This window comes from Aotus nancymaae, unplaced genomic scaffold, assembly GCF_030222135.1.
Source record: "Aotus nancymaae isolate 86718 unplaced genomic scaffold, 86718_ANA_hifiasm-v0.15.2.pri h1tg000028l, whole genome shotgun sequence".
Classification (NCBI taxonomy): Eukaryota; Metazoa; Chordata; class Mammalia; order Primates; family Aotidae; genus Aotus; species Aotus nancymaae.
Window position 1 is genome coordinate 7,136,363 of NW_026988441.1, and position 12,627 is coordinate 7,148,989.

The following is a 12,627-nucleotide window of genomic DNA, read 5'->3' on the forward strand; positions in this document are numbered from 1 at the left end:
TTCCCCTGTCCCTCACGAAGAATAGGAATTCTTTTGTAATAGGTGCTACATTAAAAGTTGCAGGCTTCAGCCTGGGCAACACCACGGACCTCCTCTTTACCAACAATTTTAAAAATAGCCAGGTATGGCAGTGCAAGACTGTAGTCCCAGCTACTCGGGAGGCTGCAGTGGGAGAATCCATGAGCCTGGGAGGTTGAGGCTGCAGTGAGCTTTGATGGTGCCACTGCACTCCAGCCTGGTGTCAGAGCAAGACTCTGTCTCTCAAAAAACAAAAAAACAAAAACAAAAATAAACCCAATTACTATTTTTTCCTATTAAATCCTGAGTTGGGTCGATAGATTGAGCACGTGTGTGTCAAACCATGTGCTGATAATATATAAACATAACTCTCACTCATTTGTTGACACTCTTGTACTTCTGAGGGAAGAAGATAAGAAACAAGCCACATCTAATAATAATTTTCAGAGATGAGAGGAGTTTAGCCGGCAAAGAGCTGGGGGTGCACAGGTGCTATCTAGGACACAGACCGCTCTGACATCAAGATCAGATGGTTAAACTTTACCAAACACTCTAGTGTTTCAAAAACTTTGTTTTATTCTTTACTATTACCAAATAACTTTAGACATTGATCATAAGTATGATACCGTGACTGACAGATAATTATAAAGAACATTATGAACACTTTAGATATACCACACCATTAAATCCTCAGAATGATTGCATGAGTTGAATTAGAACGGCGTAGACCTCACCTACTTCACACCCTGTAAAGACTAAGACACTGGATAAAGTTGTTCAGTTAGCCAGTAGTTGGAAGGGACATATGTCCAGTTCCTTGACAATGCACCCTATGATCTATACTAGATTACAGCTCTCCCCAGGTGTCAAGTCAGTCCATGCTCTGTAATGGACTGTTGTTATCCCAGGAGATACCTGAGGCCATGCAATGAATCACAGTTACCTCAGTTGCTCTGTATTGGACTACACTTAGCCCAGGTAATACCTGAGTCTATGCCCTGTGCTCAACTCCAGTTACCCCAGGTGAAACCTGAGTCCGCGCTCCATAATCAACTATGGTTACCCCACGTGAAACCTGAGTCCGTGCTCCGTAATCAACTACAATTACCCCAGGTGAAACCTGAGTCCGTGCTCCATAATCGACTACAATTACCCCACGTGAAACCTGAGTCCGCGCTCCATAATCGACTACAATTACCCCAGGTGAAACCTGAGTCCGCGCTCCATAATCGAATTTCCCCAGGTGAAACCTGAGTCCGTGCTCCATAATCGACTACAATTTCCCCAGGTGAAACCTGACTATGGTTACCCCACGTGATACTGAGTCCGTGCTCTGTAATCAACTACAATTACCCCAGGTGAAACCTGAGTCCATGCTCCATAATCGACTTCTGATCTCAAGTGTTTATTTCAGGGTATAAACTTCAGTGTACCACGAATTCTATAAGCAAAAAAGCAAATCAAACTTTTATGTGTTTAGTCAGCAATAGTAGAGACAGCATATGTCTGCCCCTGGTCATCTGGGCCCACAGTCTGTTTTCCATACATTTTGATATGCTGTGTTTCATTTCTATTCAGTTAATAGGACTTTGTAATGTCTAATTACTTCTTTGACCCGTAGGCTATTCAGATATGTGTTGTTTATTTTTAAAGTGCTTCAGGAGAAGCCAACTCTGCCAACACCTTGATCTTGGACTTCTAGCTTCCAGAAGTGTTAGAAAATAAATTCCTGTTGTTCAATTCCACCCAATCCTTGGTACTTTGTTATAGCCACGCCCTAGAGGGATAAAACCGCCCTCCCCGCCCCCACGGCTTGGCAGAATCTGGGACGGGGGCTTGGGCGCGTGCGCGGTGGAGCTGGGGCGTGGGCATCCGGCGCAGAGGCTCGGGCTCCCGGTGCTCAGAGATACAGCTTCCGGGCAGCTCTTACAGCCCGGGGTCTCCTTGGGTCAAGACTGCGGGGGTCCTTCTGCGTTCCTTTCCCCTGTGGGAGGAGGTCGCAGGCTGGAGGTGTTTCCTCCTGGTCCTGAGCAGCGCCAACCTGGAAGTCAAATGCTCTCTGCACTTTCACACTGGCCTCCTCGGCCTGTGAGCCCTGCTCGGTTGCTCCAGCTTTTTCACTTGTTCCAGAGCTCACCCAAGCTATTTTCATCCGTGAGATCACGTGGAGGGCTGAGACTTTCCAGGCTGCCTTATTCATGTCAGCCTTCTATCATTCGGCACCTGAGACCAGTATTCACAAAAAAGAATGTTGTGGTTATATAACTACGTTGGAGATGAGTATTCCTCAGAACAGATTCGCTGGCCAGGCATGGTGGCTCACGCCTGTCATCCCAGCGCTTTGGGAGGCCGAGGCAGGTGGATCACCTGAGGTTGGGAGTTTGAGACCAGCCTGACTAACGTGGAGAAACCCTGTCTCTACTAAAAATACAAAGTTAGCGGGGCGTGGTGGTGCATGCCTGTAATCCCAGCTACTGGGGAGGATCACTTGAACCCAGGAAGCGGAGGTTGCGGTGAGCCAAGATCGTGCCGTTGCACTCCAGCCTGGGCAACAGAGAGACTCTTAAACGAAGAAAAAGCTTTGCAGACGCTGCGGCCGCCAGGAGCCCTGTACTACCAGCCATGGTCAGCCCCACCATGTTCTTCGACACCGCCGTTGACAGCGAGCCCTTGGGCCCCGTCTCCTTCAAGCTGTTTGCAGACAAGTTTCCAAAGACAGCAGAAAATGTTCGTGCTCTGAGCACCGGGCAGGATTTGCTTATAAGAGTTCCTGCTTTCACAGAATTACTCCAGGGTTTACGTGTCAGGGTGGTGGCTTCACACGCCATAATGGCACTGGTGGCAAGTCCATCTATGGGGAGAAATTTGACGATGAGGACTTCATCCTGGCATACAGGTCCTGACGTCGACCGTGGCAAATGCTGCACCCAACACAGACGGTTCCTAGTGTTTGATCTGCACTGCCAAGACTGAGTGGCTGGATGGCACGCATGTGGTCCTCGGCAAGGTAAAGGAGGGCACGAACACTGCAGAGGCCATGGATCGCTTTGGGTCCAGGAATGGCGAGACCGGCAAGAAGATCCCATTGCCAACCGTGGACGACTCTGGTAAGTCTGACTTGTGCTTTATTTTAACCAGCAGACCGTTCGTTCTGTAGCTCGGGTCAGCGCCCTCCGCCCCGTTTGCTCGCAGTGTCCTAGGATCTCTGTGCTCTCGCTGCAGTTCCCTTTGGGTTCCATGTTTTCCTTGTTCCCTTCCATGCCTAGCTGGATTGCAGGGTTTAGTTTATGATTATGAAATAAAAACTAAATCATAAAAAAAATTGAGATGAGGGTAGAGAGAGAGAAGTCAGTCCTTTTGGTGAACTTGTTGGAAGCCTCTTTGGGTGAATTGGTCATTTGGCTTTCTGGCTTTGGGCCGTATGAATTCTAACCGCCTGCTCCCCAACCTAGAGGATGTGTGTGTGTGTGGGGGGGGGGTCCCTCAATATGCCTGTGATAAAATGGACATTTCTAGTGTTGCAGGGCAGGGGAGCCCCAAAGTGGGTCCTAGTTCCTCAGGACCTATTTTAATAAAGCTGTTTTCTACCCACCCCCAGCAACTGGATCTTGAATTCTTTCCTGCTCAGGAAAGAAAGAATTCAAGATCCAGTTGCTGGGAGGATAGAAAACAGCTTTATTAAACCTGCAGTGTGGCCAGGTACGGTGGTGGCTCATGCCTGTCATCCCAGAACTTGGGAGGTTGAGGCGGTGAGCGGATCACCTAAGGTTGGTAGTTCGAAACCAGCCTGACCAACATGGTGAAACACCGTCTCTACTAAAAATACAAAAAATTAGCCAGGCATGGTGGCGCATGCCTGTAATCCCAGCTACTCGGGAGGCTGAGGCAAGAGAATCGCTTGAACCAGGGAGGCGGAGGTTGCGGTGAGCTGAGATTGTGCCACTGCACTCCACCCTGGGGAACAAGGGCGAAACTCTGTCTTGGGGGGGGGGGGAAGCAGCAATGTCCCAGCTTAGTGACTGCTCCTGCAGAGCAGGGCTGCCCCATAGGCCACGTGCTGAGAGCAGCCGCTCAGGGCAGTTCTGCCGTTATATTTATGCCTAACTTGAATTACATGTAGATTAAGGAGCGGTTTATGCAGGGAAGGGGTCGCCGGATAATTGCCGTGGAAAGGGACAGGTAACTCCCAGGTATTGCCATGGCAATGGTAAATTGACATGGCACACTGGCGGGAGTATCTTAGGAAGCTGCTTTTTATTGTTTGTTTATTTTGAGACTGAGTCTTGCTCTGTCACCCAGGCCAGAGTGCAATGCCACAATCTCAGCTCACTGCAACCTCTACCTCCCTGGCTCAAGCAATTCTCTTGCCTCAGCCTCCTGAGTAGTTGAGATTACAGGCACGTGCCACCACGCTTGGCTAATTTTTGTACTTTTAGTAGATATGGGGTTTCTCCATGTTGGTCAGGCTGGTCTCAAACTCCTGACCTCAGGTGTCCTGCTTTTTTGGGCATATCAAAGACCAGCTGGTCTGCGTGTATATCCTGAATGGCAATTCTTTCCTCCCAAATATATTAATTTCAGAGATTCGTCCTATATTTTATTTGTCTTGGACAGGAGAAAGTCAGGAGGAGCACCTCCTGCCTACGATTTGCCAAGAACTGGATGCTACTGGCAGCAACATGAGCTGTTGCCTTGATTTTTTTATTTTTGACATGGAGTCTCGCTCTGCCACCCAGGCTGGAGTGCGGTGGCACGATCTTGGCTGACTGCAACCTCCACCTCCCGGGTTCAAGCAATTCCCCTGCCTTGGCCTCCCAAATAGCTGGGATTACAGGCGCGTGCCACCACACCCTGTTGCCTTGATTTTGTTACTAAAAGGGTAATAAGAGCTGATGGGCTGTGTGCCCAGGACTGCCATTCCACTTCCACTGGCAAGTCCAGATAAAGGCAGTCATGAGGGCCAAATCCCACATAACAAATGGCGTGTGAGAGGAGAGACGCTATCTGACTAGCTTTGCCACCTCGTAGAATTTCAGGGACCTGGTGTTGTACCCGAGCGAGTTAAGGAATGCGCCACACTCTGAGCTTGAATTATGAGTCCTTTATTATGCCGGTGACCGAGAGGTGGCTAACGCCCCACATTTTTTTGACACCTAAGAAAAAGTTAGGTGGCCGGGCACGGTGGCTCACGCCTGTAATCCCAGCACTTTGGGAGGCCGAGGCGGGTGGATCACGAGGTCAAGAGATCGAGACCATCCTGGTCAACATGGTGAAACCCCGTCTCTACTAAAAATACAAAAAAGTAGCTGGGCATGGTGGGGTGCACCTGTAATCCCAGCTACTCAGGAGGCTGAGGCAGGAGAATTGCCTGAACCCAGGAGGCGGAGGTTGCGGTGAGCCGAGATCGCGCCATTGCACTCCAGCCTGGGTAACAAGAGTGAAACTCCGTCTCAAAAAAAAAAAAAAAAAGGTAGGTGGTCTTTTATACCCTAGTTTGAAAAGGAAAGGAGAACCTAGTTGAAGCAAATGTGTTACAGAAGCAGAGTCAGCACACAGGTAAAAGATAAACTAGTACATGAGAAATAAAACAGTGCCAGGTGCAAGGGGTGAAGACATTCAACTTACAGATAATGGGGCTCCGGGCGCTCAACAGCACCTGCATTCCCAGGCTCTGCTGGTGCCATTTAACTTGGCCTTTGGTCAGCAGATGCATTCCTGGATGTGCCCAGTGTTAGCCTGCCCCAGGGCTACATGCTACAGTTACATACTTAATGGTGGGAAAATAACCAAAACGAAGAAGCTAAGATGGAGTCTGTCCGGCTTAAGAAGCTAAGGTGAAGCCTGAGCAGCTTTTAGTCTGAGAAAGGGTGAGTTACTTTTAGCCGGCAAAAAGCAGGTTATTACATTCCCCACTTGTGTTTTTGGGGATTTAAATTATTGATTCCTTAGTTATAGCGAGGGGGTTATATTGGGTTTTAAGATACATAAGTTTGACAGATGCCGTTTTACGAAATTAATAAACCAATTTAATATGCAGGGCTGGAAAGTTGACCCCAACCGGAGGAAGAGAAGAGGTTCTGCTAATTTAGTTATTAGTTACGGGTTTTACATGACCAAAAAAGGGCAGAAAAACGTCTAACTATCCCGCGGGCAGCGTTAGGGCGGCTTTTAGGACGGTAGGAATGTACTTGTCGGAGTCCCTTGTTTGCCCCCCCCCTTGAGCCGCGGCATTCACTTTGTGTGTTCGAACCCCGCGGCAGGTTAAGGGGTTCCGCTCCTGCCCTCAGGGGCAGACTTTGCTGGATTTTGAGGGAACGGCTGGGCTTTTGGAACAAAACACATAAACGGATTGAGAAAGAAACTTTATTGGAGGTACTTGGCCCGTTGCAAAAGCAGCAGGAAGAAAAGAGAGTAGGAGGGGGCAGAGGGCTGAACGACCGGGAACAAAAGTAGACAGAAAGAGCTGGTCTGATGGCTGCTCCCCACTTAGGCGCAGGCCTAAGGGGCCCGACCCGGGCTTGGGGACCCATGTTTTTTGCTGTGTTCCGTTGGCCTTTTTGATGCGGGAGTGATGAATTCAAGCAGGAATACCGTTCACCTTTAGGGCCGTGGGTGTAGTAAGGATGACGGCGTGAGGTTTTTTTAAGCGAGAATGAGACCTTTCTTCTGCAACTTTTTGACATATACCAGGTTACTTGGACGGAAAGGGTGGCAGGATCCTGTTAGATTAAGAGCTGGATTAGGGTGTGCTTCCCGGACAAGCGGCTGGATAATATCTTGAACCTGTTGGAGAGTTAGCTTGGGATATTTCTGGTAACTGGGTATGCCTTAATTTAGGCAAAACAGGTGGGGCCCTTTTATACGTGATTTTAAGAGAGGATTCTGCCTTGTAAGGGGTGCACCTGACCCTAAGAAGGGCTAAAGGAAGGAGCGTTACTCAGTTTTTACCGGTTTCCAGGATTAATTTGGTAAGAGTATTTTTTAAGGTACAATTTATGTGTTTTACCCGTTTCGAGCTCTGGGGTCGGTAGGCACAGTGGAGTTTTTACTGAATATTTAACGGCTTGCTCACTGACTGAGCTATGGACGAGGTGAAGGCTGGCCCATTAGTAGACCCTGTAGCAACAGGCAATTCATAACGGGGGACAATTTTGTCGAGTAAGAGCTTTACTACGGTAGTGGCAGTTTGTTTTTAGTGGCGAAAGCCTTAGTTCATCTGGAAAAGGTGTTTACCAACACCAGGAGGCACTTACACCCTGCCCGGTGTGGCTTTGCTTCGGTAAGGTTAACTTTCCACCTTTGTCCTGGGCTACGTCCTCGGAGGCGATGGCCCAATCCAGGCGTCAGGCCTTGCCTGGCGTTCACCTGCGAACAAGCCGTGCATCGGGAGGCCACTTGGCTAGTTAAATTTTGGAGGTGTGGGATTTTAAAACGGCTTTTAAGAAGTTGGGCCAACTTTGTTTTTTCCAAGTGGGTGGAAGGGTGGAGGCGGCTGATGAAGGCCACTCCGAGGGCCCAGGGCGGGAAGATTGTGGAGTTTGGAAGGATTCACCATCCATCTTGATTTTTACTGGCTTGCAGATTTGATAGATTTGATGCCTCCTTTTTTTCCTTAGAAGAGTACTCTGGGTGGTCGGGTAAACCAGGCTGTGGGAAAGAGGCGGCCGGAAGCAGAGTCAGTGGGGTAACTGGGAGAGCGGCAGGCTCACGGGAGGCACAGTCTGGTTTCCCCTAGCTACAGCAGTATTTATTTTTTTATTGCATTTTAGGTTTTGGGGTACATGTGAAGAACATGCAAGATTGTTGCATAGGTGCATACGTGGCAGTGTGATTTGCTGCCTTCCTCCCTTTCACCTATATGTGGCATTTCTCCCCATGCTATCTCTCCCCAACTCCCCACCCCACGCTGTCCCTCCCACTCCCCCCCAACAGATCCCAGTGTATAGTGCTCCCCTCCCTCAATGAGAACATATATATTTTTTTAAAGTCCTTTGCAATGAATTACAGCCACCTGTAGGGGGAGCCAGGCAGCCTTGAGCAGGGCTAAGATTTTTTTTTTTTTTGAGACGGAGTTTCGCTCTTGTTACCCAGGCTGGAGTGCAATGGCACGATCTCGGCTCACCGCAACCTCCGCCTCCTGGGTTCAGGCAATTCTCCTGCCTCAGCCTCCTGAGTAGCTGGGATTACAGGCACGCGCCACCATGCCCAGCTAATTTTTTGTATTTTTAGTAGAGACGGGGTTTCACCATGTTGACCAGGATGGTTTCGATCGCTTGACCTCGTGATCCATCCGCCTCGGCCTCCCAAAGTGCTGGGATTACAGGCTTGAGCCACCGCGCCCGGATTTATTTTTTATTTATTTATTTATTTATTTATTTTTTGAGCCGGAGTTTTGCTCTTGTTACCCAGGCTGGAGTGCAGTGTGGCGTGATCTCGGCTCACCGCAACCTAAGCCTCCCACGTTCAAGCAATTCTTCTGCCTCAGCCTCCCCAGTAACTGGGATTACAGGCACGGGCCACCAAGCCCAGCTAATTTTTTTTTGTATTTTTAGTAGAGACGGGGTTTCACCATGTCGACCAGGATGGTCTGGATCTCTTGATCTCGTGATCCACTCGCCTCGGCCTCCCAAAGTGCTGGGATTATAGGCGTGAGCCACCGCGCCCGGCCCTGCGTTTGCCTTTTTTAAAGGAGTGTCCTGGTGATTAGGTCTACATGTCTCTGTAGTTCTTAGTAATTCCTGGCAGTCATGGATAGGGGTGGAGAAGTCTGGATTAGGGAGCAGAGTAGCTGGATTTGAACACTTTGTGAGGGAGAAAGTTAAGCGAGGCTGATCTAACAGCAAACTCTGATACTGCAGGATGCGGGCATTAGACATCCATTTGCCTGGAGCACCTTGTAGCAGAGTTTTTACAGCATGTGGTGCTGTAAGAGTTAACTTCTGGCTCAGAGTGAGCTCATTGGCCTCATGAACTAGGCTTCCTGCTGCCGCAACTGCTCACATACGACTTGGCCACCCGGAGGCCACAAGGTTTAGTTTTTTAGACAAATATGCCACTGGGCATTATCATGGCCCCAAGGTTTGAGTGAGCACCCCTTTAGCCACTCCCTGATTTTTATGGACCAACAAGTGAAATGGTTTTGAGATGTTTGGAAGGGCTAAAGCAGGGGCCTTAGTGTTTTTTAAGTTTGGGAAGGCCTGCTTTTTCGTGTTAAGCTAAAGGGCTATTTTCTCCTGTAGCGTTGGACAGAGGCTTGGCAAGTTTTGTGAATTTGGCAATTTTTGTCGCCAGGTATCCACGGGCGACAGTATCCCACAGCCCCCGAGAATTTACGGACCTGTTTCTTGGTGGTAGGGGTGGGCATTTGTAAGATGGCCTCCGTCTGAGCATTGGTGGGTGCTTTTTTTCTTGGTTTAGGTCATGTTCCAAGTCGGAGACCCTGGAAAGACGAAGCTGGGCCTTTCTGAGACCTGATACCCAAACTCCCAAAGGAGTTGAAGCAGGTTCTTAGTATGTTGCAGACAGCGTTTGGCACTCTTAGTAGCCAATAATATATTTTTTACGTATTGGAGGAGGGTACAGTTGGGATGGCTGGCTTGGAATGACACGAGGTTCTGCTGAAGGGCATTCCCAAAAAGAGTTGGAGAATTTTTAAAAGCCTGGGGCAACCGAGTTCAAGTCAATTGGGTTGTGTTTCCCGAACCAGGGTTTGTTCATTTAAAAGCAAAAATGGGTTGGCCCTTAGGAGCCAAAGGAATGGCAAAGAAAGCGTTTTTTAAGTTCAGGACAGTGTACACGGTATGTTTTGGAGGGAGCAAGCTGAGCAGTGTACAGGGATCAGGGACAGTTGGATGGACTGTGAATGTCTGTTAACTTCCCGCAAGTTCTGTACAGGCCAGTAATTATGTTGGTTTTTGAACCGACAGAAATGAAGTGTTTAAGCCGACTGACAAGGTGTAAGTCTATTAGCTCGTAATAGCCGTTGCATATGGGGGCTGATTCCCTCTCTAGCCCGCTGACTCATAGGATGTTGTTTGACCCAAACAGGCAGGGCATTAGCCAGAAGTTCTACAACCACCGGTAGATGGTGTTTTGCCAGTCCTGGGGGGTTTAATTCTGCCCAAACCTGGGAAAAAAAAGCTTGCAGATTCGGTAGGAGAGGGCTAATTTGGTTTTTATCTTTTTTTTTAGTCAGAGTTTTGCTCTTGTTACCCAGGCTGGAGTGCAATGGCATGATCTCGGCTCACCACAACCTCCGCCTCCTGGGTTCAGGCAATTCTCCTGCCTCAGCCTCCTGAGTAGCTGGGATTACAGGCACGCGCCACCATGCCCAGCTAATTTTTTTGTATTTTTAGTAGAGACGGGGTTTCACCATGTTGACCAGGATGGTCTCGATCTCTTGACCTCGTGATCCACCCGCCTCGACCTCCCAAAGTGTTGGGATTACAGGCGTGAGCCACCGTGCCCGGCTGGTTTTTAAAGATAATCCTCTGACAGAGAATGGTCAGCAGGACCCGAGCAGGAGGGGGCACTGTGTTTTTTAACTTGAGATGAGTTTGCTGAGCTGAGGAGGAGATGGGTGCCTGCAGCTTGTGGAGCAGGTCATGCCCCAGAAGGGAGAAGGGCACCGTGGAGCTACCAGACATGAATGGGTTACTTTTCTTTTAAGTTTACTTTACGTGAGTGGATGACAGGATATTCCTGAATCGCTCCAGTAGCCCCCTGAACAGCTGTGCTTTGTTGTTGTTGCTGTTGTTAGAAACGCTGCCCAAGGGTGTTTGTAGTCGGAATGTTTAGCCCGTGTTGATTAAAAAGCGTACAGGTGCCCCCCCCCACCCCACAGCAGCAGTAACCATGGGCTCCCGGGGGCCGAGTGAAAAGGAGCCCCGTTCTGGTTAATTATTAGATTTCTCTGCTGTGGGGAGGGTGAGGACCCTTTTTTGTTCTGGTTTGTTTTCTGGCTTTAAAGGGTACTTGTTTTTCCAGTGTCCAGTCTTTGTACGGTACACACACTGGTTTTTTTGCAGGGGAGCCTGCTCACCTTTCTGGCTTTTTTGGCAGGGGTCCGGGGTTCTCCGGCTGGTGCTCTGTGATGGGAGCTTTTCCTTTTCGGTTCCCTGGAGGACAGCCACTATAATTGTTGCCTGTTTTTCCCCCGGCCCTGTTGGCTGCCCTGTTAGCAGCTTGAGCTGCCTGCTTTTGTTTTTTAGCGTTTTGATTATTAAAAACCTTTTGGGCTATTTTTAAAAGCCGAGTAATGTTTATTTTAGCAAAACCCTCCAATTTTTGTAACTTTTTCTAGTAGTAGGAACTGCCTGGGCCACAAATGCCAATTTATAGCATGGTTATTCTTAGGAGCTGCCGGTTAAACAGGGTGTAAGTTTGATAGGCCTTGTGGAGGCACTTTAAGAACACTCCAGGTGACTTACTGGCCGTCTGGGCGACTTTAATGGTTTTAGGTAAGTTGATAGGTTTCCTGGCGGCTCCTTTAATACCCGCAAGGAGATACCGGTGGAAATTTTCCAAAGCCCTCCTTCCCCCCAGGTGTTAGGGTTCCACTTAGGCTGAGAAGAAAACACTTCTTCAAGGAGGTCTTGGGCTTTCTCCTGAGGCTTTCCTTTTGAGCTAAGGAAATGGTTTCTGGCTTTCCTTTTAATTTGGTTTCTCTCTTTAGAGGTGAAAAGGGTAAGAAGGAGTTGCTGGCAGTTGTCCCAGGTGGGCCTATGAGTCTGGAGCACAGACTCTTAGTGCAGTTAGCACCTGGGGCTTTTTAGAAAACAGGATTTTGAGCCCTTCTGTTGTACAGGTTAGAGGTGGCAAATGGAACACAGTGAAAACGGAGCAGCAGAATGCTTACGGCCTGATGGGCATTTTGCCTCCCTTAAGGCGAGGAGCGGATGGCTTCCTTTGACCTGGGCCATGGGCGGAGAAACCTCCCAAGACAAGAGCTTGGGGGTGGGGGCGGTTATAAGGTGGGGGTAATGGGTGCAGATAGTTGTACTTTTCCTCAGAGGAAGGCAACACGGGGAGAAGGGGCCACTTGAGCAACAGGTTGAGGCTGGGAGGGGACTTTAGAACCTTAGAGGTGAGGTTGTGACCAGCGCAAGCTTGGAGCCATGGTGGGGGAGGGTTTTGAACCAGTCTAAGCCATTGATTAATAGAAGGGAACTGGTTAGGATGCCCGGGCTTTCCGGTAACAACCTGCCACACAGCTTGAACTGTTGTGAGGTTTAATGACTCTTTTGGGGGCTACTGGGTTTTAAATTTTGGCTATTTCACTTTACCAGAGTCTGGAGTTTGCCTTTTTTTAAGGTGGACTCCGTAGTCCTCCGAGAAGCCTAGAGAGGGATTTTTAAACATACACTGGAAAGGGTTTTGTGGTTGGGGCGGGAGGAAGAGTTTTGTTAATTTGGAGGCAATTTGACAAGGTTTAAGCAGAAATATTAAACCCAGCACAGACAGAAATATTTATGGCCTGGGGGCCTGGAGAATTGGCAAGCTAGGAGTATTATAACCAGAAATAGGAATAAGGTGATAGCCAATGGTTTTTTGCCACATAGGGTTTTTTTAAGCTTTGAGTTATGGGAAGAAGGCTAACGACCTAGAGAG